This window comes from Tinamus guttatus, unplaced genomic scaffold, assembly GCF_059628265.1.
Source record: "Tinamus guttatus ecotype Peru unplaced genomic scaffold, ASM5962826v1 Tinamus_guttatus_pri_ptg000083l, whole genome shotgun sequence".
Taxonomy (NCBI): domain Eukaryota; kingdom Metazoa; phylum Chordata; class Aves; order Tinamiformes; family Tinamidae; genus Tinamus; species Tinamus guttatus.
In genome coordinates, this window is record NW_028288617.1 from 5,110,445 (window position 1) to 5,133,814 (window position 23,370).

The 23,370-nt window shown below is 34.0% G+C and overlaps 1 protein-coding gene across 1 annotated transcript in view; it reads left to right on the forward strand.

Annotated features, from left to right (window-relative positions):
* LOC104575716 (neuroligin-4, X-linked) overlaps positions 1 to 23,370 on the forward strand; it is a gene marked incomplete at its 3' end in the record, with an annotated part of 154,028 nt that overhangs the window by 101,514 nt on the left and 29,144 nt on the right. The window lies entirely within an intron of this gene.

Consider the following 23,370-nt stretch of genomic DNA (forward strand, 5'->3'; position numbering starts at 1 on the left):
AACCTGCAAGCTGACATTCTTGCAAGCACTATATATGTAATGCTAATTAGTAAAATTCTGCTCTGGAAGCTGTATGACAGTAATCAAAGGAATGAATAAAATGCTTTCCAATAGAGTAGATTCCTTTTTTTTTTTTTTTTTTGAATTGAGATATCTCATTTCCTCAGAAATACTTAATATTCATTTCCTTTGTGTCTACTTGTTGTCCTCTTTCTACAGGACATGCCACTCCACTAGTACAGGAAACTTTAAAATGATCCAGTGGTAGAAAGGACCAGGGGTAGACTGGTGCCTGTGGAAATGCTCTGGGAACTGGAATGACTTAAATAAATAAGAGTTCCATGCTTACACAAAAAGGGTGGTTCATTTAAGTTCAATTTAGCCCACAGTGACTGTTTCTGTTCATGATGCCACTGTAGGCCTCACTTCATTGCCTCACCTACAACTCTGAGCTTCAAGGAGATTCTATGGTCATTTTGGCCCCAGACCTATATTGTTAGTTTTCCAATAACCGTGCTAGATAATGTCAGTAGTGATGCCTTCCTACTTTCATGAAGATCCTAAATTCTCAGCAATGGTAGATCACTAGGATTTCCATAAGTGAGAGCACCTTTTTATATGAGTCAGAATTATGCTATTTTTTATTTAACTTTTTGAACAGAATTTTGTTCTTTTAAAACTTCTGATCCCAGAAGCAACAAGTACATGAGTTACATATCATCAAAAGCTAAACGTACATGTATATATTTTTTAACACTAGATACATTGCATAGAGTGAGTACATGTTAGAAGTGTGATTATTGCTCTAAGAGATCGTAACTTCTAAGACTCTCATGGTTTCCTTTATAGAGTCTGAAATCATGTGCAATCTTAAAATTTCTGACAGTTTTGGATAACTTGTACATAATTCCCTAGAGGCAAGCATTTCTGCAGGGGCAAGTATGGACATTCTTAGTATGTGATTATCAAAATTTGAGTTTAGCAAGAACCTTTAGACATTTGTTCCTCTTACCTCAATGCAACAAGATATATTTCCTCCAAGCTTGCTTGTTTTCTTTCTTTCCTTCTTTCTTTTTCTTTCTCTTTCTTTCCTTCTTTCCTTCTTTCCTTCTTTCCTTCCTTCTTCCTTTCCTTCTTTCCTTCTTTCTTTCCTTCTTTCTCTCCTTCTTTCCTTCTTTCCAACAGGATTATAAACATTAACATAATTTTGCAACATGCTGGTTTAAGAGTAAATGATAAAGTCATTCAGAGTATTTGGAAATAAAAAATTAATTTATTTAGACATTCCTGGAGATGACTTGCACCAATCGAATTATAACTAAACTCTTAAACTTGTTTGCAGTGAGCTATATTTATAGGTCATTCAAAACTTTAAATCTCATTTTAAACTCAAAAATATTTAAGCACATTTTTTCTGTGGTACCTTTTTATGTAATTGGCAGCTCGTTTCACAAAATTTCTGAACATAATGGAGTGTATTTATATCAGTGTATTTTTGAATTGCTTCCACATTGACTTAATGATCAAAACTATGCTTTCTTTTTTTTTTCTTAAGTATTAAATTGTTTTTACATAACTTTAATGCAAAGTTTGTGGAGATTTCACAATTAAGTATTTCATAGAAAAGACAACTTATTATAAAATCTAAGGAAATTTTTACTGAATCTCATGTAAAAATGTTGAATTTGGATTCCTGTTTTTCTTGTGGTGTTTTGAATTCATAATATCATTACTGAAACTCTAAAATGTTTATATTAGTCAGTGACTTCTTGACACTAAATGTAACATGCTCTGAGGAAGTTCTTTCGTAGCCATCTTACGTTTTCTACTGTTACGTATATACAGAAGCACGGTAGTCACCATCTGATGCATCCTTCTAGAATCATTCAAGGTAATTGCTATTCCACATAGATTAATACATTAGTTTTCTGATTTGAAATGTGATTGTGAAAATGTGTCATTTTTCTATAATAGGTGTTAATATATAGTTTTGATTGAATATATTTATATTTAAGTTAATAACACTGAAGAGTAAGAATTTACTTCAGGGCTAAGTTTATTTTTCAAACATCATGCCCTTAGCTAATCAATTCTTTTTTTCTGTAAATACTTTATTCCTTCCTTATAAGCATGTCTTTTTACATTTATCAATGAGGCAGTAGTTTGTCTGTATTACTTGTATGCTTCTTAAGGACATTTGAAGAAAAACAAATGGGGATCATTTATGCATGGAGATCTTCAAAACCCGCTTGGATGCAGTCCTGTGCCACGTGCTCTAGGTGACCGCAGGGTGTGCAGGGGGGTTGGACTAGATGACCTCTAGAGGTCCCTTCCGACCTTAAGCATCCTATGATTCTATGATTATATTTAAGAAGAGTTTCAATTCATTATTATTGAGTGGATCCTTTGTCTGAAAGTTAGCCAGAAGAGTTCAAAGTTTATTTCCATCCTCACACGTATCTATTAAATAGTAGGTTTTATAGTAAGTTTTGCCTTACTACCAAATAGTAAGTTTTGCCTTACTACCACTGTGTTAATTGGTGATGAAAAATAGCAGAAAATAGAATGAATAATATAAAATATTGGTCAGTCTGCTGTTCCTCGGAAATTATGGCAAAAGTGTGTGTGAGGCAGCTGATGATATTGATATGGATATGCTACTTCAAGGAGGCAGGAAAGCTTTGTGCTGGCGCTTGTTGAGTTAAAGATGCAAGGCCCTGACATATGATCTCAGAAGAACAGCAATGAACAAATGTATTTTTTTACTGAATTATTTCAAACCTTCTTGTAGGTGTTCCTTGAAATCATTGCTGGTACTGACTGACTGCAATATTTCTTAGTGTTCTTCAATATCCTATCAATCTTTAGCTTTGTAGTACTAGCTTCTATATGAATGAATAAAGAGTTAAAAATATGTCCTTTGGATGTTTTGAGGGGCTTCTATTTCAGAATTGGCAATAAAGTTTTTGATTTAATGGATCCTAAAGCATATGAAGGGTATCTGGGAATATTGAATGAATAAAGCTTTCCCTGGTGATGGATGTTAAACAGATTGTTTGGTGGATACCTGTTGGTAAAGGTTAGTAGCTGAGACAGGTCATCAATTTTCATCCTTTCATTTCGGACTTCTAATTGAAAACGATGACTTCCATTTAGGGAATTGAGATAATGTGCTCCTTTGTCGTTCATTAGTGCCAGGTCTCCTGCAGTAGCGGTGGTTCTTTAGAGCCTTGATCAATTATGGGAATGGATAGCAAAGACTGTAAGAAGAAATGAGCAGACTTAGGATAGGAAACAATTGATTTCAGACGTTAACATTTTTATTTCCTTGTTTTCCATTTCACAAGCCATATATGGATTATATTATTTATTTTGCCGAGAACTAAATACCCCCTTTGGGATCTGGTAGAATGAAATAAATGCTTATAGAACTTTTGAGAAAAGAATAAGAGCAAAGGAAACAGTTTTCTTCTCTGATTCAGCATTAATTTACAGAAAATCAGAGTTTAGGTATTTAAAGGAAAACAAAATCAATTTATCTGGGATTACTCCATTACTCCACACACTTCATTTCCTCTAGAAATGTTGAAACCAATGTTCAACTTTTATGCAGGCATGTGACTGTTTGCATTGAAAATATAAATTTTCTCATTTCATTTATGTTCCATGTATAGCAAATCTGATTATAAATATTTGTGCTCAGTGAATATGATCTTTTTTGATTAGATTAGCAACTAGCTACCTAACTCTCTAAAGTTCCTGTTATAATCTAATCCATAGATAACTGAGTTTCTATGAAAATATATTTTAAACTATTAGAAAGGAATCAAATCATGCATTGATTTACATCAGAAGACATATAGCCCATAGCCAGTATCAGACAGAGACTAATTAGTCATGACATAAAATTTTTATGCTCTCATATTCTCAATAGGCTCAGACTTGCATCGGCAAGATGTAATAAGCGAAAGTCTTGTTCTGTTGGGAATCTTATGAGGAAAGAAACTCCATTAATGCTTTATTGCTTTGGTATAGATGACCTAGTTACTGTAAACTTTTAGGAAGCTTGCTTGTGATCTTCGTAATGCAGTATTACACAAACACAGAGTATGCAGCAGCTGTGTAATTTTCCATTTACCAAAGAAATATCACCACTGTTTCTGTTTCTGTTTTTAAAAAAAAAGAAAAAAAAAAGAAAAAAAAACAACTCCTCTCTTTTTTAAATTTTTATTTTACTGTGAAAAATAGGAGGAACATATGCTACCTAGTCGCTCTGTTGTTTTTCACCAAGGAGCTGGATTAGTCCTAGATGCAAACACAGAGAACTCAGCTCTGAATATCCCTGGATAAGAGGTAGCTCACAGATGTTGTGCTCCTCGAATAGAGTAGAGAACAAACTATGACTCATAAGGTCCTAATTTCATCTCTACTTTTTCCTTGTTCTTGAATTACATTTCTGCTCCTTGAAAAGATAGCAAATGAAGCAGATTTCTTTTTGCTTTTAACCAGACTTACAAATTGATGAGTGAAATAAGCCTTTTTGTTTGTGGCACAGGAGCAATAGGAGGATAATCACTTTTCTTTCCATAGAAGTCTCTGGAGAAGGATCCATCTTTCTTTTGTTTGGTCTATCCAATACAAGGGATGTCCTTATCTGTGGCTGTTGCTCCTAACTGACAATTATTAAAGTATGAGGAACAAAGATATTTCCTTCTGTTGCTCAGGAGACTAAGAGCTCTCATACTACTATGAATCAGTAGGAATAGACTCAGAGTCTTCTGGATGGCTTTCGTTGGACACCTCAAAATGAAGGCACAAAATACAGGTTCCAGTTCACAAACTGCTAACTCACATCTTATGCCTGCTGCATTGGTTTGTGCAGACACTCATAGCTTCTACCATATCAGAGTCACCGATTTGTTTTTAAAAATGGTCCAGTCTTTATTTGAAAATGCTAAAATTGCCTTTTAAAGGGGAAAAATAATTTAGTCACTTATCTTAGTCTGTGGAAGGTTCTATTGCCTGTCAGAACTGCTGAATTTAAATCATTTGGCTATTCTATCAAGAAATAAAAATTGTCAAAAACCTGTAGACTCTCATTTATTTGATCTTTTTTGTGATTGTGGTCATGGCTTTGAAATGAAAGGTAATTTTACTGACATCTTTATAGCACCTGCTAAAGCTGGCTATCTGTGCCTGTGTCTGATAAGAGAGAATCAGGTCGTCTTCTTTTGTATTAGTGTTGCGATTTCTTTTATCTCTAAGAAATAGAAGGTATTTAATAAAAGCCTGTCTGTATAGGGGATACTTATTTATTAAATTTGGTAGTTTGGTTCTCTCTTTGCAACCTTCATATAGGACATGCACAGGAACAGCATTTATAAGAAAATATTCTAGAGATTTTCTTCAAGTACAGTCTTCTAAAAGAGAAAATTTGTAGAGAGGAAGAAACCCATTCTGCATCCATGCTAAAATAGCACAGGCCTCAATTATTATTTCTGCTTCATAACTGTATTCAATATATTCAATAACCTGTGAGTCAAATTTGTCTCACATTCATGATGAAATCCTCCTGCTGTTGAAATCAATAGGACTTTCACCTTTCAATTTAAGACATCCAGTTTTCGCCTTCAGATTGCTTCTGTAAAAGGCATAATCTTTTCCTAGTGCAGAGAAGGTCATCCTTTCATTTTAATAACTTCACTCTCTACATTTGCAAAGATAATAGCAGGCAGCAAAACATTAAGACAAAGAAGGATTTTTATATGGTAATCAGTTACCTGAATAGCTGACTCATCAAGAAACAAATTGTGTATCTGTTCAGATATGGTACCTGAAAGAAGAATATAGTAAAATTCCCATACCTGGAAATGTCTGCTATATCATCTGAAAGACATTTACATTTGCATTCACAAGCAGAAAAGAAAAAAAAAAAAAAGAAAAAGCAAATGACAACAGAAGTTCTAAGTGGGCAACTTTGTCCCCTGCCCACTTGCAGTTATTTATTCATAAAATGAAACATCTTCACACTGTTTTGTACAGAAAAAAGCAAGACTGCATAAAAAAATTCTGAGCAAAATTCTTCATTAGTGTTCACTACTATGTGCAATTGGATAAAAACATAATTTAAGATGCTGATTCAGAACTACACAGTTACAGGAGTTAGATTTTAAACAGCATGCTGGTAAGCAAATTGATATAGTCTTGCAATTTTTTTTTTTATTATTTCTAAGAAAACTGAAAGGTCTCCTCGAACTACAAAAATATTCAAAGACATGGGAGACAATAGTCTGGAAAACTTATAAAATGATCAGGGAAGCAGCATTTACAGACATAATGGACCTCTTACCTTTTTTGTATGTATTTGTAAGCCACAGTTTACAGTTAACAAAATTCTGAACATTAGAGACTCCAAAATTCTCTATTTACATATTTGCTTTTGTTACCTTCTGGTGATTATGAGGTAGGCTATTAATTTATTTGCCAGGAAAAAAAAAATATATACTCTTTTAATTAAATCCAAATTGCCTTTTTTCTGTCTTTCTGCCTTTTTTCCTCTTCTCCTTTGGTTACTAAATCCATTCACTTAAAACTACTCCATTTATTTTTTAGTGTTATGCAACTTAAACTGTTGATTAAGATTTTTTTTTGTCACACTTTTAAACAATAGACCTTCATTATTAAATAAAGAAGTCATACATTTTTGAATGTAAAAAAACCCCACAGTTTTGGAAAAAGTACAGATATGACAATTACATGATTTTTTTAATAAATATACACAAAAATTTAAGGATCACATTGTTTCTACAGAGAATGGGTTACTTTAGAGCTAAAAAAAAGTTTGACATATTTCTGGTCCTTTGTTCTTTGTTCTAATATCTTTTCAGTTTTTCTGCACAGCATGGTATTGGAGGCAGAATTTATGGTTTGGAGTTTCAAAACTACAGTGATTATTAAAATATCGGATATTTTAAAATGTATGAAGCTTAATAAATTTATAAATAAAATGATAAAATATAAGAGAAGAAACATTGAGGATTAATTGACTGGAATGCTATATTTCTTTCTCTACTATTTTGGCACCTTTTTTTAAAACAGGTTTACACAGTTTCCTAATTTTGGCTGCAGTAGAAATAAGGTCAAACACTGCTAATACTAGCTTTTTACAAGAATTTTCTGTTTAGCTAGAAATTTCTCTAGGGTACTTTCTTTCCTTGCACTTGATCATGGTTTAGTCTAAAAAAATCAGGTCACACTGTGACATTGAAATCTCTGAGAGAACTGAAGGTTCAGTTCTTTGATCAGTGTATTTTTCCTACTTCCATTTCATAGTGATATGGGATTGAAAGGAGATAAAAATATGGGAGGATTTGCTTTGACCTGTATAATGAGTAAATCAGAAGTAAAGACATTTTATTATAGCATTAAAAAAAAAAAAAAAAAAAAAAAAAAAAAAAAAAAGCTGTGGGCTCAGATAGAGCAATTTACATATGTTTCCAGATATAGTTCCTGCCAATCACAGTTTTAAGTCTCGGTAAACTCAGCCCATTTACCTGTGGCCACATAAGCATTAAAACTGACAAAGGAAGAAAACAGGAATGTGAGGCTGTGTGCAGAAACCTGAGGCTTGAAAGTAATAGGTTGAAGTTCTGTCTCAGGTGTCTTCAAGTACCATGATTATATGTTGATAGTACCTCTGGAAAAAAAAAAAAAAAAAAAAAAAAAAAAGTATCTTTTTAAACTGTGTATCTTTGTTCTTCCTGGTAAGCTAGGAATCACCTTCAAATCCCCTGAGTTAGAACTGATTCTTTTTCATATGCATGAGAATCAGCTTTCCTGAACACTGCCTGAAGACATTAGGGCTGAAGGTTGCCTTTGACATGGTTTCAAGGCTTGATCTGTACTTCATTGTCCTCTGAAGCATGCTCTGCAATTCGCACATGGACTGCATGAATTGTTATATCCAAGGGACTGGTTGTCTTGTGGAAAAAAAAAAAATCAAAATAAAAAGAGACCAAAACTGAATTCCGGCATCAGGAATTCTGGCATCAGAGAAAATACCCAAATACCAGGTGAAAAAAAAAAAATCAGAGGTGTATATTTACCTTTTGAATTCAGGCTGGATTGTTGATAGGGCTAAAGACAAGAAGAATTCCAATGGTCAAAGTAATTATTATTTACATTTTTTCACTATCTATTGAACTACTATCATATCCTTTTAGTTAATATCCAAATTGTATCATACTGCTGAATTACCTGAAGCTTCAGTGCTTTTTGTGTATCAGTGGTAAAAACACCTGAATGAATGTTCTAAGTATACATTCAAGGAAAGGCTATGACAGAAATATTGTGTTCTGTGAGTATTGTTGAGCTGAATGTGAAATGCCCTGGTAAAATTCTTAGTAAAAACCCTGGTGGTCTGATTGCCAGGCTACTGTATTTAGGAAATAGTCTGACCTGAGAAAACTTGCTTAATAAAAACACAAAGACCTAATTAAACACACAAATTCTACTTGTTTTCAAAACAGCTGTTTTAAAGAAAGGCATAAATAAATAGAAATACATTAATAAATAGAAATACATTATGCATGTATTTATTTTTATCTATATTAACTTTTCTGAAGTCACGCCAAATGCTCAATTACAGTACTACTATGCTCAATTACATGTGTTTATTTTTGCATATTCTAATTGTATTGTGTCATAGATTGTATTATCTTTTTCTTTTCTTTTGTAGATACATATAGATAATATGTAGATAATAAATATATTGTATTATCTTTTCTAAGAACACACTAATGTTTCGTGTTCTTAGGTGATTCTAAGCCTGTCTTTTGCCTTCTATGATCTGTCCAGTTTGTTAAGTTTGTGTTTTACTTGCTTAGCTGTCTGTCCCAGATACGTATATAACTATGTATACTATTATTGGGGAATAGAAATAGAAATATTAGGAGAAATGGTAGAAATAACAAGGATTTATTTTCTCATGGAGGGAAGAATCTTGTCAAAGAAATAGAACCAAAAGCAGTGATCTGTTTCTGAAGAATGCCATCTGGGTCAGTGAAAACCATGACATTTGCCACTGGTATTAAGAGCCTTTTTATTGAAAAGCTGTTATTTCTATATTCTGGTCCTTTTGTGATGCACAAAAGATCAGTGTACATTCTAATTATTTTCAGTGCTGATATGTTTTGTGTTTTTTACTGTAAGCTACTTTCTCTTTTGATTTTATTTTCCTCTTAAGTAGAATTGAAGGTAAAATTGTTTAAATTAAGTTTTACCACTTAAATTGAAAAAGTAAGGATTAGAAGGTAATGTTTTTTTTAATGGTTATGGAACAGACAGACAAAAATCATCACAGAGTTTTTACCAATCTCTGGATATTCTAAGTAGAAAATGTGTTAAATAAATACTATGTGCCCAGCCAAACAAAAAAGTACTTGGTATTGTGGCAGAAGCACATGGTGTATGTCTCTCGATATATATTCAACGTTGTTCCAGACAAAGCTCTTAATGAACTACCAAAAGAATATACATCTTAATTTTGTTTTCCTGAAGTGTATTCATTTTGGATATCCCAAACTTTTCTATTACCTCAGTTCAGTCTAATACCTTTCTTAATATGGGATACACACACACAAACACACACACTCATACATATATAGATACATGTGCATGCATATTTATATGACATATGTTTATATGCATATAAATGTATATATGTATTTCAAAATGCATATTTATATGTTTATAAATATTTAAATATACATATATATCATATGTATGGATAGGCACATATACATTTAATATGTATTTTATATACATACGTTAATATGCATATAAATAAAAATATATATCTGTAATATTTTTAAATGTGCATCTATATCTATTCTTGCTGAAACTTCTCAGGTCTTGCTTTGTAAAGACACTAACTTTTACATGTATTTTTGTAATTCTAAGTTCAGTGTATAGGCAATACTTTTATCTAGGTATTTGTAAAATAAAAATAACTTTTCAATTTTTTTCCTTCCTCTATTTCTATGTAAGAAGATACTCAGGACTAATTACAGTAAATAATCCATGGATTGGAGAGAAAAAACAAAGAGGTCTAGCTAGAGATGCCTTTTTCATTATTTGTGGTTCACATGTGGTTTCTTAAATATGAAAAAAGAACTTTAATGCATGTTCGTTTTTTGTGAATTTTTATTTGTTCAAATATCTTCATCTTGAAGAAATGCCCATTTCACAATCAATATATACTTAATTTATGTGCTGCCTTATTAAATTCTTGTCTAATGTTTATTGATTATTGCTTACTTAGTGGAGATTATGTTTTCCACTAATCCCATCCTTCAAATAGAGCAAAAAAGGCTACACTAAGTAATTGCCAGTGAAAACACACATTGTATAAGCACAGAAGGAAAAATTTGTTTGTTTAAAAGTCTATATCAATACTATGAATTGAACTTAATAAAAAACTGGCATGAGGCATAGCTGTTTCTTACCACATTCCTTTCATATAGGTAGAAAACACAATTTAGTCTTCTATCTTGCCCTGTTGTTTGTATGAGATGCTATGTACTTGAAACTAGTCTGTGTGCTAGCCAAGGAGAGAGAAGGTATATTACTCATCAAGTCATGGTGGACACAAACTTGTAAAAAATGAAGGGAAAAAAATATCAGGAGTATATAGTTATATGGCTACAGAAAAATATTTTAAGTTAGTAACTGAAAGGAAAACTTATGTCCAAACAATAATGACTTGATCTAACATCCACTTTTAAGGTTGAATTCAGGAAGTTTGGTATTATTTTAAATACTTAAAAAATTCAATGACTCTGTAAAAAGTTAATCAAATAGGGGAAATAAAGAAAACGAGTTAAAGATCATTGCCACGCAAAACAGTAGGAGGCTGACAGGGCACAGCAGGACTGGCAGCTCCCCAGAGCTGGAAGCTGAGGGCGAATCCAACGCCCTCGCCAGTGGCATCATCCCACAGGGTCTGCATGCATTGGTACAATTGGAGCTGCTAGTGAGGTCCTTTGGTGGCCCCCAGCACTGTCAGTGACAACGTGGGTCTGAGGTCCCTCCAACCAGAAGCAAATAGGAGATGGGGCCAGGGATGCTCCACTGGCATCTAAGGGGTCTCATGGAGGGGAGCTGATGGCAGCGTAGGTCCCCCAGGACCCAGTTCCATGGTGGGGCGGGAACCAGCGCTGGTGTGATGGTACAGGGCAGGGACTGACAGCCCCAGGCTGCACTGAGGTGGGGCTTGGACTGATCAGGAGTTGGCCTGGGTAGTCTGGTCCAGACCTGTGTGGGCTGGTAGTGCCCTCATGGGCCTAGCATGTCCTCAATATAAGATAGAAGCCTAGCAAATAGAAAAATGAGCATTACATGTAACAGTAAGGATACTTTCAAGCCTTCTTGTGTCTCTCCATGGAGCTTCATAATCATCTCTGTCATAGCATATTACCAGCTCATCTGAACATGAAGATTTATATAAAGTTTTTCTTTTCAAAATGACAGGCTCAATCACCAAGGGAGTGAATCTGACACTTGATTCTGCAAGATGCTGAGCAGTTGGCTCTGATCCAGCAAAACATTTCACTGGCACTTCAGCCTCTTGAATACTATTCATTTAAAAAAAATTAATGAATTGAGTTTCGTTGTTGGGGGGAAAAAAAAAAAAAAAACTATGCTACAATTTTAGCAGACTCATTCATTCAGGGAGATATTTTAGTATTTAGCTAAAGTTCTACCTTTAAACTTGCAAACAGTCCCTGAAAATTTAATTTGATCTGTATTTTGTTTATAATCAAAGCCTCACTCTTTCATTTTCTAATTTAGTTTCTGGTAAGGTAGAAAAGTGTTCTATCTCTTTGCATGTTTTTATTTTATTTTATTTTATTTTATTTTATTTTATTTTATTTTATTTTATTTTATTTTATTTTATTTTACTTACATGTATTTTTCATTAATGTTAGCAGGAATAGGTCTCATCTTTCCTAATGTTTTTAGAGGATTGCAAGAGGATTGTTCTAAAATATACAGAACATTCATTGTTGCACAACTGTATTATCATCATCATTTTAAATAAAACAAGTCGGCATGAAATATATTTTAAAATTTGCTCAGCTCCTTACCTGCATTCTGCGCTGAGATCCAGTACACTCTGACCTGAAGATTTAAATATCCTGGAGAAACCTTGAAAAGTAGACAAGCTCACACCTGTAACTAACTTCATCTTTCTTGATGGTTGCAGTGGATTGCTATTGAGTGGTCTTGACATTACAATATTCAGAAAGTGGAAAACCAGGAACATACCTTAACCTTGTGGGAAATATAACTGGTAATTCTGTACTCGATTGGATTTGAATGTGAATTCTGTTCTCTTCTAAGTGCTCTACCCTATCCTAGAATTGGGCTTTCTTTTTGCTGTTATTCTTGACATCTTGCATTCCCAGCTGTGCAATTTCTCAGCTTAATGAAAAGGAACAGTGAAGAATACGGTACATGCATCTGACATGTAATGGAGAATAGGACACTCTTCTGGAAACAAGTTGTCTTCTTTAAGCAGACTGAAATCACAACTTCGTTTGACTTAATTAAGCTCTCATTTTCAAAAGAGAACTCCTCAGCCTGAAGTTCCAGGGAATAACACTGCATGACATTTTCTGTACTCTCAATTGATAAGGTTGATACCTGAGAGGTAGATTATATCACCCTTCTGTAACTAGTAAGAGGGCCTAAGTTAAGACACTAAATTGTTGAAGGTGGATTGCATGTTTTTTTTTTTTGAAACTGACTAATTCCAACCAGGACAAATAGAGTTGTTAGATAATTTAACTAAGGAAATAGCAGACCTCCTGCACAAAAATGTAATACCAATGCATGAGAATTAAATGAAAAAGAAAATTTAAAAAAAAATAGAAAAAAAATATTTTAGCACTGATACTTCCCTACTTACTTCTCAAAATGGCAAAACTAACAACTTTTTTAAGTATTCCTATTAAGAAATGTTCCTATAGTGTATGATAAATTTTAACTTGAAAGCCCCTTACAGCTCTCTCTTTCTATAGGCCTAAGTTTATGGAGGAGGAGTACTTTCTTCATGAGACAACATCACCTTTTGAGAGCTTAGGAGGGGAGGTCTGATTGGGAGCTCAGATTGTATACTCTCCATGTAGTAGATGTAGACAAAATTAATCTGATCCATTTTAAGCAAACAGGAAGAAAATTAAACCCTGGAAGTGTCTTCTTCTCTGAACTTTCTATGTTGTCAAAAATATCTTGACAACTCAGATATAAAAGTCTATTTGGTTAATTGAATCTCCATTATATGCCCAAAAAATATTCCACTGAACTATTGTGATATTCTTCTGAATATCATTTTTACTTGTTTTGCACAATTAAGTTGCTCTGGGATCAATAAAAAGTTGAATTTTGTCACAGATAGTAGGGATTGTTCACAAAACTTTTGACCAGTAACAGCTGCTTGCATGTAACAATTATGTGCAGTAAAAAAAAAAGGTCAAAAAAAAAAAAAGACTCTAAAAGACCAGCAATATTTAGGCAATCACATTTTCTGTGCAATGGATTTCAAAGCACAAGCTTGTTACTAGAGAAGAAAGGTGTGTTTTTTTTTTTTTTTTCATACAGGGGAGCTAGCAAAAAAGTATATGGACTGTGGGTGACTCAGAATTACCTGCTGAGGGGATGATTCTGAAAAAAAAAAACTATCTGAGATGCAGGAAAGCAGTGCTGTATTGTTTTCCTTTGCAAAGTAATATTTCATACTATGTTCTCCTTCATTTGTTTCTTTTTTTTTAGGCATTCTTTTGGTGCAGGTTGCTTTTTTTTTTTTTTTTTCTTTTTCTTTTTTTTTTTTTTTTTGCCTGTAGCAATCATGTTTTGTAGGATGTCAGAATCTGAAAAACTTGAGAAAAAAACTATAATTAGCCTCACAGAGTATTTCTTTTGACTATCATATGAATTGAGCTTAGTACTTGACACAATAGAACACATATAGTACATTTTGTTATATTTTTCTCATGTGGGTAATCTTACAGTACAGACATCAGCTATTGTGATTGTTCTTTATACTACATGTGTTATTTCTAAATAGAAACTTTTAGAACAAGAAACATGGAAGTAGTGTAGTCTTTCTTATCTTCTGGTGATATATAAAGAAAGATGCGATTTAATCCCATTTAATAGTAAGCTGTTGAAAAGCAAATGTTGAACCAACGCTTAAGTTTCTTCGTGCATTTTAATGCAGTCTCTGTAATCAATTGTTGTTGACTATCATGACAAGTAATTTTCTATTCCTAGTCTGCCATTTTCAAATAAAAAACAAAACCAAATGGCATCTGGAATCTGTAAACATATTAAAGTTTTGTTTGTTTGTTTGTTTGTTTTAGTTTTTTAACAAATCATCCTTCTTGGGCTTGGCAATCCAGTAACCACTAATTCTAATTGAATGGAATATACAAGAATATATAAATTTATTAGTTAGTCATTATCCAATGCCTTCCTGAGTTGTATTTTTCCCTATGTTCCTTGAATGAACAATGTAACAAGATGTGAAAATTTGGGAGATGAAATGGCATTATATGCATGAAATACCAAATAGAGGTATTAGTGTCGCTTACACTGTAAGGCACGCTGAAAGAACAGAGTCCTGACAACATCCCCAGAGGGGACAGTATAAACAATAGATAATGGAAACACTGCATTGCAACTCAGAAACATCGAGAAGACCTGACAGCACTAATGGCTTTGACAGAAGAAGATGCAGCTCTAGTGTTTGGCGTCTGACCTTTAAGAAAAAATCTGTCTCCCTAGCTATTAAATGCAAAGAATAAAAAAGATTTGTCAGAATGGGGTGACTGAGTCACCATTTCCTTCAGCATGATTAAATCCAGGACAGAACAGGACAAAAATATGTACATATCCTGGGTTTTTGTTTCCTTCCTCCAGAGTAGGTATTTTAAACTATTATGTGGCAAGCAATAGTTATACCAGAGGAATGTAATATTGAAAAAATATTTTAAAATGTCATCTAGTTTGAAAACAACACACTGAAATGAGTTTATTTTTTACATGACCCCACTAACAGTTTCATCTTATTCATATAATGATCTTGTAGAGATTTGGATCCAGGGAAGGCCACAGTAATAAAACCAATGAATAGAAGAGCTCTTTGTGGGGCAAAGGAGAATATCTTCATTGTAACTAAAAGGTCTAGAATAGAGGCAAAAAGGCAGATTAATAAAATGATGTACATAAGACATCATTCTCCTGTTTTGTCAGGAATGTGTAGTAATTTTGAGTTTATATTTGAGATGTTGCAGAGAGGACTTTCAGATGGCATTAGATCTTCTCAAAAATTGTTTTGTGTAAAAGTTCAACTCTTACATTCATTTGGCATATAGGATACAGGAGCAGCCCAAGAGAGGAGAAAGGAACAAAGAAACAAAGTGAGGAACAGAAAATGGACTAAAATGAAACCGGAATGTTTATTTCTCCATCTCATGGTTTGTTCAGAAATCTGCATTCTGTATTTGGCAGGTTGTACTTACTGCTGTTGCTTTTATTTTTCCTATACTAAATAAATATCTTCCCTAAAGAAAGCAAGTTTTCTAGCTTTTCCCCTGCTTTATAGATTAAATAATCATATGAAGTTATTTTAACCACTGGTCCACATTTATTAAATATTGAAATTGATTAAGTTTATTTATCTTCCAATTACAATGTTTTACTCTAGAAGGAGAAAAAATGAGTTACTTGGGAAAATATTAACTTACAGTCATGAGAAGGAGACATCATTTTTGCTGTCCATTTAGTTCTTTGAATGCAGGGCAGTAATTCATATAAATAGAAATTATGGGATATAACTGAAATCATTTGCATTTTTCCTTATAGAACAGATTTTATTTTTCATTGATTTTTTTTCACTTATCAAAACTAGATACATAAGATAGTTCTTAAAAATAAAACAAAGTAAAACAGAAACTTGCTGTACTATTGTCGTGGGATTTAATATGCTTGACTTTTGACTCCATTATCCTCAACTGAACAGACTCTTCAGGTAAACTTAACCTTACTATTGACTGTTGCAGTCATTGACTGTCTCTCCAAGCAAGCAGCTCTGATGTATTCTAGCACATATACAAACAGAGGAGACTGGCCTTTACAGGAGAATGAAGCTGTGCAGAATACAAATCACAGTTCCTATAAAGCACAATGGCAATTTGCTCTTCTCCAAAAAATGTTTGGAATTTTGACTGTGATTATCAACAGCTTAAACTGAGTTTTGATTGATAACATTCTGTTTGTCTTTCTGTATAAAGATGGATAATCACTTAGAACAACTCAAATATATTCACAGATGCAAGGCAATTATATTTTAGCACAGAAGTCCTGGAGGAAATTCATATCACTGAATGATACTCATGGAGAAAATGATGAAATTAACCACCTCCCTGCCACTGAATTCACTAAAACTTTAGAAACAGTGTTGCTATACAAAGTATTTAATGTATTAAAATAAACTCCACTCAACAAATGGAAATGAAATAGAAAAAAAGACCAATGATGTATCCATCAACCACTGCATATAGAAGGCATACTAATGAGATTTTTTGTTTTTTTCCTGATTTAAAACACAAGTACAAATCTACAAGTACAAATCTACAAGTACAAGACATATGGCAGAGACAACCATCAGCCTCATCAATCCTTGTCTGCAGGAATAACCCCTGTCAGCATTAGAAGTCCACATTTTCCAGGAACCCAATACTTATAAAAGGGTATAACATGCTGAGTGTGATGTCTCCATGAACATACATTTAATGTATTGTGTGGTTAAAAAAAAAATGTGACTGAAGAGATCATAATTTCTGGTCAAAATGTGAAAATGCAGTCCAGACAGCTCAAAAAATTCAAATACAATAAGGATTTGGATACCCTGGATATAACATTATACGGTGGCAGGATCTTGAATAATCTTTGTTTTCTAGAATAATATGGCAAAAACAGTAATCCTCCTCTGATTGCTTGTACACAATGCATAGGGTCTGTTTTTGTTATAATTTTCCTTTTTGCTCCTGTGTGCTTAGGCTTTTTGCTGCTGATACTCCTTTGCTTAATATTTGCAGCAATCTTTTGGAGTGCAGCAAATATATCTTTGTGGCTGGGTAGGTACTAGAATTAGAATGAGCGGGTTTGCTCTACTATCCATCTCAGTCTCCAGTGATCCTCTAAGGATGATGAAACAGGTTCATCTAGCAGATTATGAGGGAAACACCACAAAGACAGAATCCAGTCTATATAACATAGATACTGAATCCCTTATAATTTTGCATGCTTTGACCCAGAAGTCCATTTAAATGACTAGTATTTTCCTGACAAGACTAGGAAAAGACACAAATCCAGTCCGCATACTGTATTCACTCCTGATAGAAACCACCTTTTCTCTATCTCCCTTTCTGTTACTTCTAAGATATTTTAAACTCTGTGTGTCCCATTATCCAATTTTATGATCCATATATTATTTACTTAGCTCTGAAAAAACCTCTAACTCAACTATTGCCACTCTCTTTGATCCCTACACTCTAGATTTTTTTTTCTGCTATAGTGCTGCATTACATTGGCACCAGGATACAGGATATGTCTTTGGATTTTGCCTTATCATATTGCAGAAGGAGCAACATTCTCTGCCAATATAAAATAAAACAGCTATGTTGATTTAGTTTAATTACTGTCCATTTACAATAAAAGACAACTTGGAGAAATTGTTAGCAATTTCTATCAGAAGATTTATTAAAGAATGCAAAAACAATGACCTCTTTTGCTTTACAAGAGTGCTGAACTAAAATCCCAATGAATTTAACTACTACACTAGTCATTGATTTAGCTACACAGACTGTTGGCCTGATCCCTTCTTTCCATGAGGAATATCTGCTGGCAATATCCTGCAAGGTACCATTTCTGAATAGAGGGATTTCTCTCCAGAATAGTTTATCAGTGCTACAATCCATCACTGCACATAGCCAGCTACTCTACTGTGACCATCTTTCACATGAAGGAAATGCTGCATGGTTCTTCTCTCTCTCTGAGATAACACTGTATTTAAGCAAAGTCTTTATTCCTTCCATATTTTTTTCATGAGCATGCAAACTAAAGATCTCTTTCTTTTTATAAAAACTAACAGGAATTTTCTAAAACATGAAATAGACCCATGGAAGTTAGTCAGCTTTTAGATTTCCTGTGCAAGTATGTTCAGTTGTAGAGAAAATATTTTTGCTCCTTTCTTATAATACACTAAGAGCTAGGCAGAACAAAGATTTAACTTACACTATATTTTTGTCCTTACATTCCATTTTTCTTGCGCAGACATATTATACTTCCAAGTATGGCTTTGGAATTTTGCATATTAGCATTTATTATTTCACTCAGCTTTGGGACAGCTTACCTACTCTCAACATAATGAAATATTTTGCTTTTTTTTTAAACACAGAAGTTACATCATAAAGTAAAATGATCAATTTCTTATTGAAAGCCTTTCTGTGCTGTGACGTCAAAGAACTGCGGATTAGGCTAACATGTTAGATTGATATAAACTACACACAATATACTGATATTCCACACATAAACTGATCTTCCTGTGTATGTTCTAGTACCTGAAATAGCTTTTGGATCTTATCAAAGCGTATTTCAAGCGTCTAAGTTAAATTAACTTTGTGTGTTCTATGCATACAGTGTGGGAAAATACTGACCTAATAAAACAAAAGCAAAACATTTTCCTGAGTTAAATAAATATTGAAGCAATTGGATGCTATAATTATAATGAGGAATTCTCATGCAGAATTTTGGTGGTAAGTACACAGAATTTCACTGATAATGTCTTAAAATTTAGTATATTCCCTTGTATGTGCAGGATATACTGCAGTTATAGGTAGGCTTATATATTGTTGTTTCTTACAGAAAATAGAAATGATAAATCTCCGCTAATTTTCAGGGACTTATGACTTGCAGTAAATGTTATTTTTCTATTATTTTTTACAAAATTTGCGAGCACAATACTGTCCTTTGTGTTTACTTATCAGAATCTGTTAAAGATAAACTGTCTTGTGTGCATTTAATTTTCTAATAACACTGTGAGCAATTCATCCTTTATATGATTTATTTTTTAAAGCCTGAGATTGGCATTTTCTTGCTCTGCTTTGTATTTGTATCCTTACTGATATGTCTTTGACCAGCAATGGGGATCGCTGGTCAGGATCTCATCTTAGGATTAATCAAGAATGATATTGGTGTTAAGAAATATATATACATGGCACTTACATGGAAGGAGGATGACAGAGGAACATAAGGAATGTAGTGATAGGAGAAATCATGGATGCTAACTTTTGGACTAAAGACAGGAGAGCTAAGACAAAAGAAAAAGAATTAGGAAAATGTGGAAAAGCAAATCCCAGTCAAAATCTGAGAAGTATTCAAATGTCCACCTTTAGCTTCTGCGTAGCTGATTCTACTAATCTGATTTCTTTGTTGACTTGTCTCTCCTGACTTCTCTCTGAGCATATGATTTTGAAGGAAAGTAGTCTTAATGGCCTTTGCAGGAATCTTCATTTACTAGTATGCATATAGAGAATGTCAAAAGGAAGCAGAATCTCATTTTACCTCTCTAGGAAGGTAGAGAGGCTTTTTGTTCCATTGTTAATGCACTGACTGGTTTCATGTAGTTCTTGCCTGCAATCTTTCCTTGTATATACTTTGCCGTATGTATTTATTAGCTCAGTGAATTCTCTTCTCAAAAGCTGCCGAATGTATTTGTAAATGGCCTTTTTGACAAATAATCAAGTTCACAGTAAAAGAAGTTGAGAGACTTTGTTATTCCTTTGGTTTGCATAAATTTATTGAAACACTCATAAACTCTGTATTCTATGTAACTAAAACTGAAAGTAAAGCCATAGAGAAAATACATATTTTTTTTTATGCAATGAGGACTGTGCTGCCATTCATAGAGACCTAGACAGAATGGAGAGTTGGACAGAGAGGAACCTCATGAGATTCAACAAGGACAAGTGCAGGGTCCTGCACCTGGGGAGGAATAACCACAGACACCAGTACAGATTAGGGGTTGAGCTGCTGGAAAGCAGTTCCATGGAGAGTGATTTGGGAGTCCTGGTTGACAACAAATTAACCATGAGTCAGCAATGGCCCCTCGTGGCCAAGGCAGCCAATGGGATCCTGGCCTGCATCAGGAGGAGTGTTGCCAGCAGGTTGAGGGAGGTGATTCTCCACCTCTACTCAGCTCTGGTGCGACCACACCTGGAGTATTGTGTGCAGTTCTGGGCTCCCCAGTACAAGGGACATGATGCTTCTAGAGAGGGTCCAGCAACAAAGGTGATGAAGGGACTGGCGCATCTATCTTATGAGGACAGACTAAGTGAGCTGAGCCTCTTTAGCCTAGAGAAGAGAAGACTGAGAGGAGATTTGATCACTATATTCAAATACCTGTGGAGTGATTGTAGGGAGGATGGGGTCAGGCTCTTCTGTGTGATGGCCGGTGACAGGACAAGGGGTAAGGGGTGAAAGTTGAAACACAGGAAGTTCCACCTCCATGTGAGGAAGAACTTCTTGACTGTGAGAGTGACAGAGCCCTGGAACAGGCTGCCCAGAGAGGTTGTGGAGTCTCCTTCTCTGGAGGTCTTCAATGCCCACCTGGATGCCACCCTGTGTCACATGCTCTAGGAGTCCCTACTTGAGCAGGGGGATTGGACTAGATGATCTCTAGGGGTCCCTTCCAACCTTAACCATTCTGTGATTCTGTGTTTTGAATAATTGATTTTTCTGACCAAAATTGCACTATCAAATCTGATGGCATCGTATTCTTATTCTCTTATAATGCAGTAAGAGTAATGCAGTAATGCATTTACCACCTATATTAGAGGTAGTAGTAAGATAGAACCTGGCAAAGAATTTAAGTGAGTCAAAGAAATTACATGGAATTTATCAAATATCACTTCCGTCTCATCTCTTCTTATAACAACATGGTCTCATCCTATCAAATGAAGTCTTTCATAACTTACTGTCAAACAGCATACTGAATTTTATCCTTGAACTTGGTAGGGATCTTTTAATTCCTTCTTTCCTATCATGACACTACTTCAAGCAAACTATTTTGATATCTTAGTTTTTTTGAAAAATGTGGAACAAAGTTTTGTTTTATTAAAATAATAAAAGTGGAAATGATGTTGTCATTTTAATCTTCTTTCAAGTGAATATTTTATTGTAAATTAGCAATTTTGACTGATGTTTGGTTTTCCAGTCACTGTAAAATCCATTAATACTTACCTGCCAGAAGAACTCATAAGCCGAAACAGATTTTGGTGATATTTCTTGGAGTTCGAAAGTGTTGTTGAACAATAAATACAATGCAGGAGACAAACCCAGTATTTTACAAAAGACTTTTAAGAGTTTCCAGTGAAAAAGATTATTTTGAAAGCTACATTAAGAATTTTATATATATTAAACCATTGTAAATGTTATGCATGATCTAGGTTTTGTATAACAGCTTTACTTTGAGAGTCACAGTATGAAATAAGTCAGAGGGCATTGCTATTACTTTCTGTGAATTGCAAATGAGATATAGAAATGAAATGGCCCTGAAAAATCAACAGATTATTTATGAGGGATTAGTTAGCAAGTATGCGGGAAATCGAAACAAGCATTTGTACCACATGCAGTAAATTGAGTGAAATCTAAACAATTTCTGAGCTTAAGGTCTATTAATAATGGAATAGACGACTGGGCTAATGGAATAGAAGCAAAGAATTGTCACCCTTAAGTGTATATTATTCTTCTGTAGTGTCAGGTTGGACTTAAACTAGAAACATGATTGATAATGATCTGTGTGTATTGTATGAATACTTGTATAGCCTTGAGCAGAGAAGCTTATAACTGGTCTTTTTCTTAAGTATGATTCATTCTTAGGTTTAAAAAGCATGGCAATCAGAGAAATTTATATTGACTGCCCACCTTCATAACTGGGGTAGCATGTGTTGATTTGAGAAGGACATAACTAAAGCAAAAAGATACTCCATTCCTCTTTTTACCTCAGGACATGTATGTGTAGAGGGAATTATTTTGAAAGAGATACTGCATGATTCCCCATAAATAGTAGACCAGTCGATCTCCTCTGTTCAAGGAAATTTTGCTTCTTGTTTCTTAGATACTTAGATCACACTAAGGAGCTCATTTTTCCTTAGGGTTTTTATCTTGTGTTTTATTTTGTTCCTTTTTTCTCCTTTTGTATGCACTTCTGTGTGCCCAGTTGTGATAGCAATAAAATTGTGTCATCTTATAGTATTGATATCACTGCACGTCCTCTACCACTAAGTTTACTTGCGCCTCAGGATTAGAGTAAGAAATCTTTCAAAACATGGCCTGCTACTGATATCAATTACAAATGCCAGTCTTTTGGCTATCCTTGCCAGTACAGGATTATGTGAAGGCTCCAAAGACCTTATATGAAGACCATTTTACTCAGCACTCAGAATTTTTAACTGTGAATACTCATACAGTAGTAATGTGTGCAAAGCTACTCTAGAATTTAGCATAACATAAGAAACTGTATTTTTCATAAAAATCCATTCAAGAAATTCTGAGATTCTTATAACAATCCCTGTCACATGGGAAGACTGAAAGAAAAACTCATAACTCCTAGCCTACATGAAAAATGGGCAAAGTTACCTCTAGGCAGTTTCCATTGCCTGGCTAAAAAAAGAATCTAGATGATGAGTTTCAGCTAAGTCCTTGTCTCTGATTTTGCTTAAGTTAATTGAAAAGGAATTCTACTCATAACTTCTCTGCAGCCTCTGGTTTGGTGATACTTTTGCAATACCTTAATACTTTCAGCTGAACTTAGCTCTATCATTTTCTTGCCTAAATGAGGTACTGAGGCTCACACTATATTCAACTGTGTATTGTTGCTGTTGCTGTGTATGAGTTGAATTCATATGTGTAAGAAAAGTCTCGTAAGCAGAACTGAATAGGAAAAATTTGAAAGGAAGCTGACAGTCTAAGACATATGCCATTTTCAATTCAATTTTCATTTGCTTTGTTAAAAAATACTTGGATTTTAAAAAGCTCACAAAAACGGCTGAGACCATATCAGAAATATACGAAAAGTTTGAATTCTCTCTCTCTTTTTTTTTTTTTTTCATTTTTTAAGGCAAAGAATTATTTTTCCAGTGCTAATGGGGCTTCAAATTGACACTGACATTTCGGTGTATAAAGTATAGCTTTTTACACTCTTGTCTTGTGTATCTTATGTAGATGGCTGAGCAGACTTTTAAC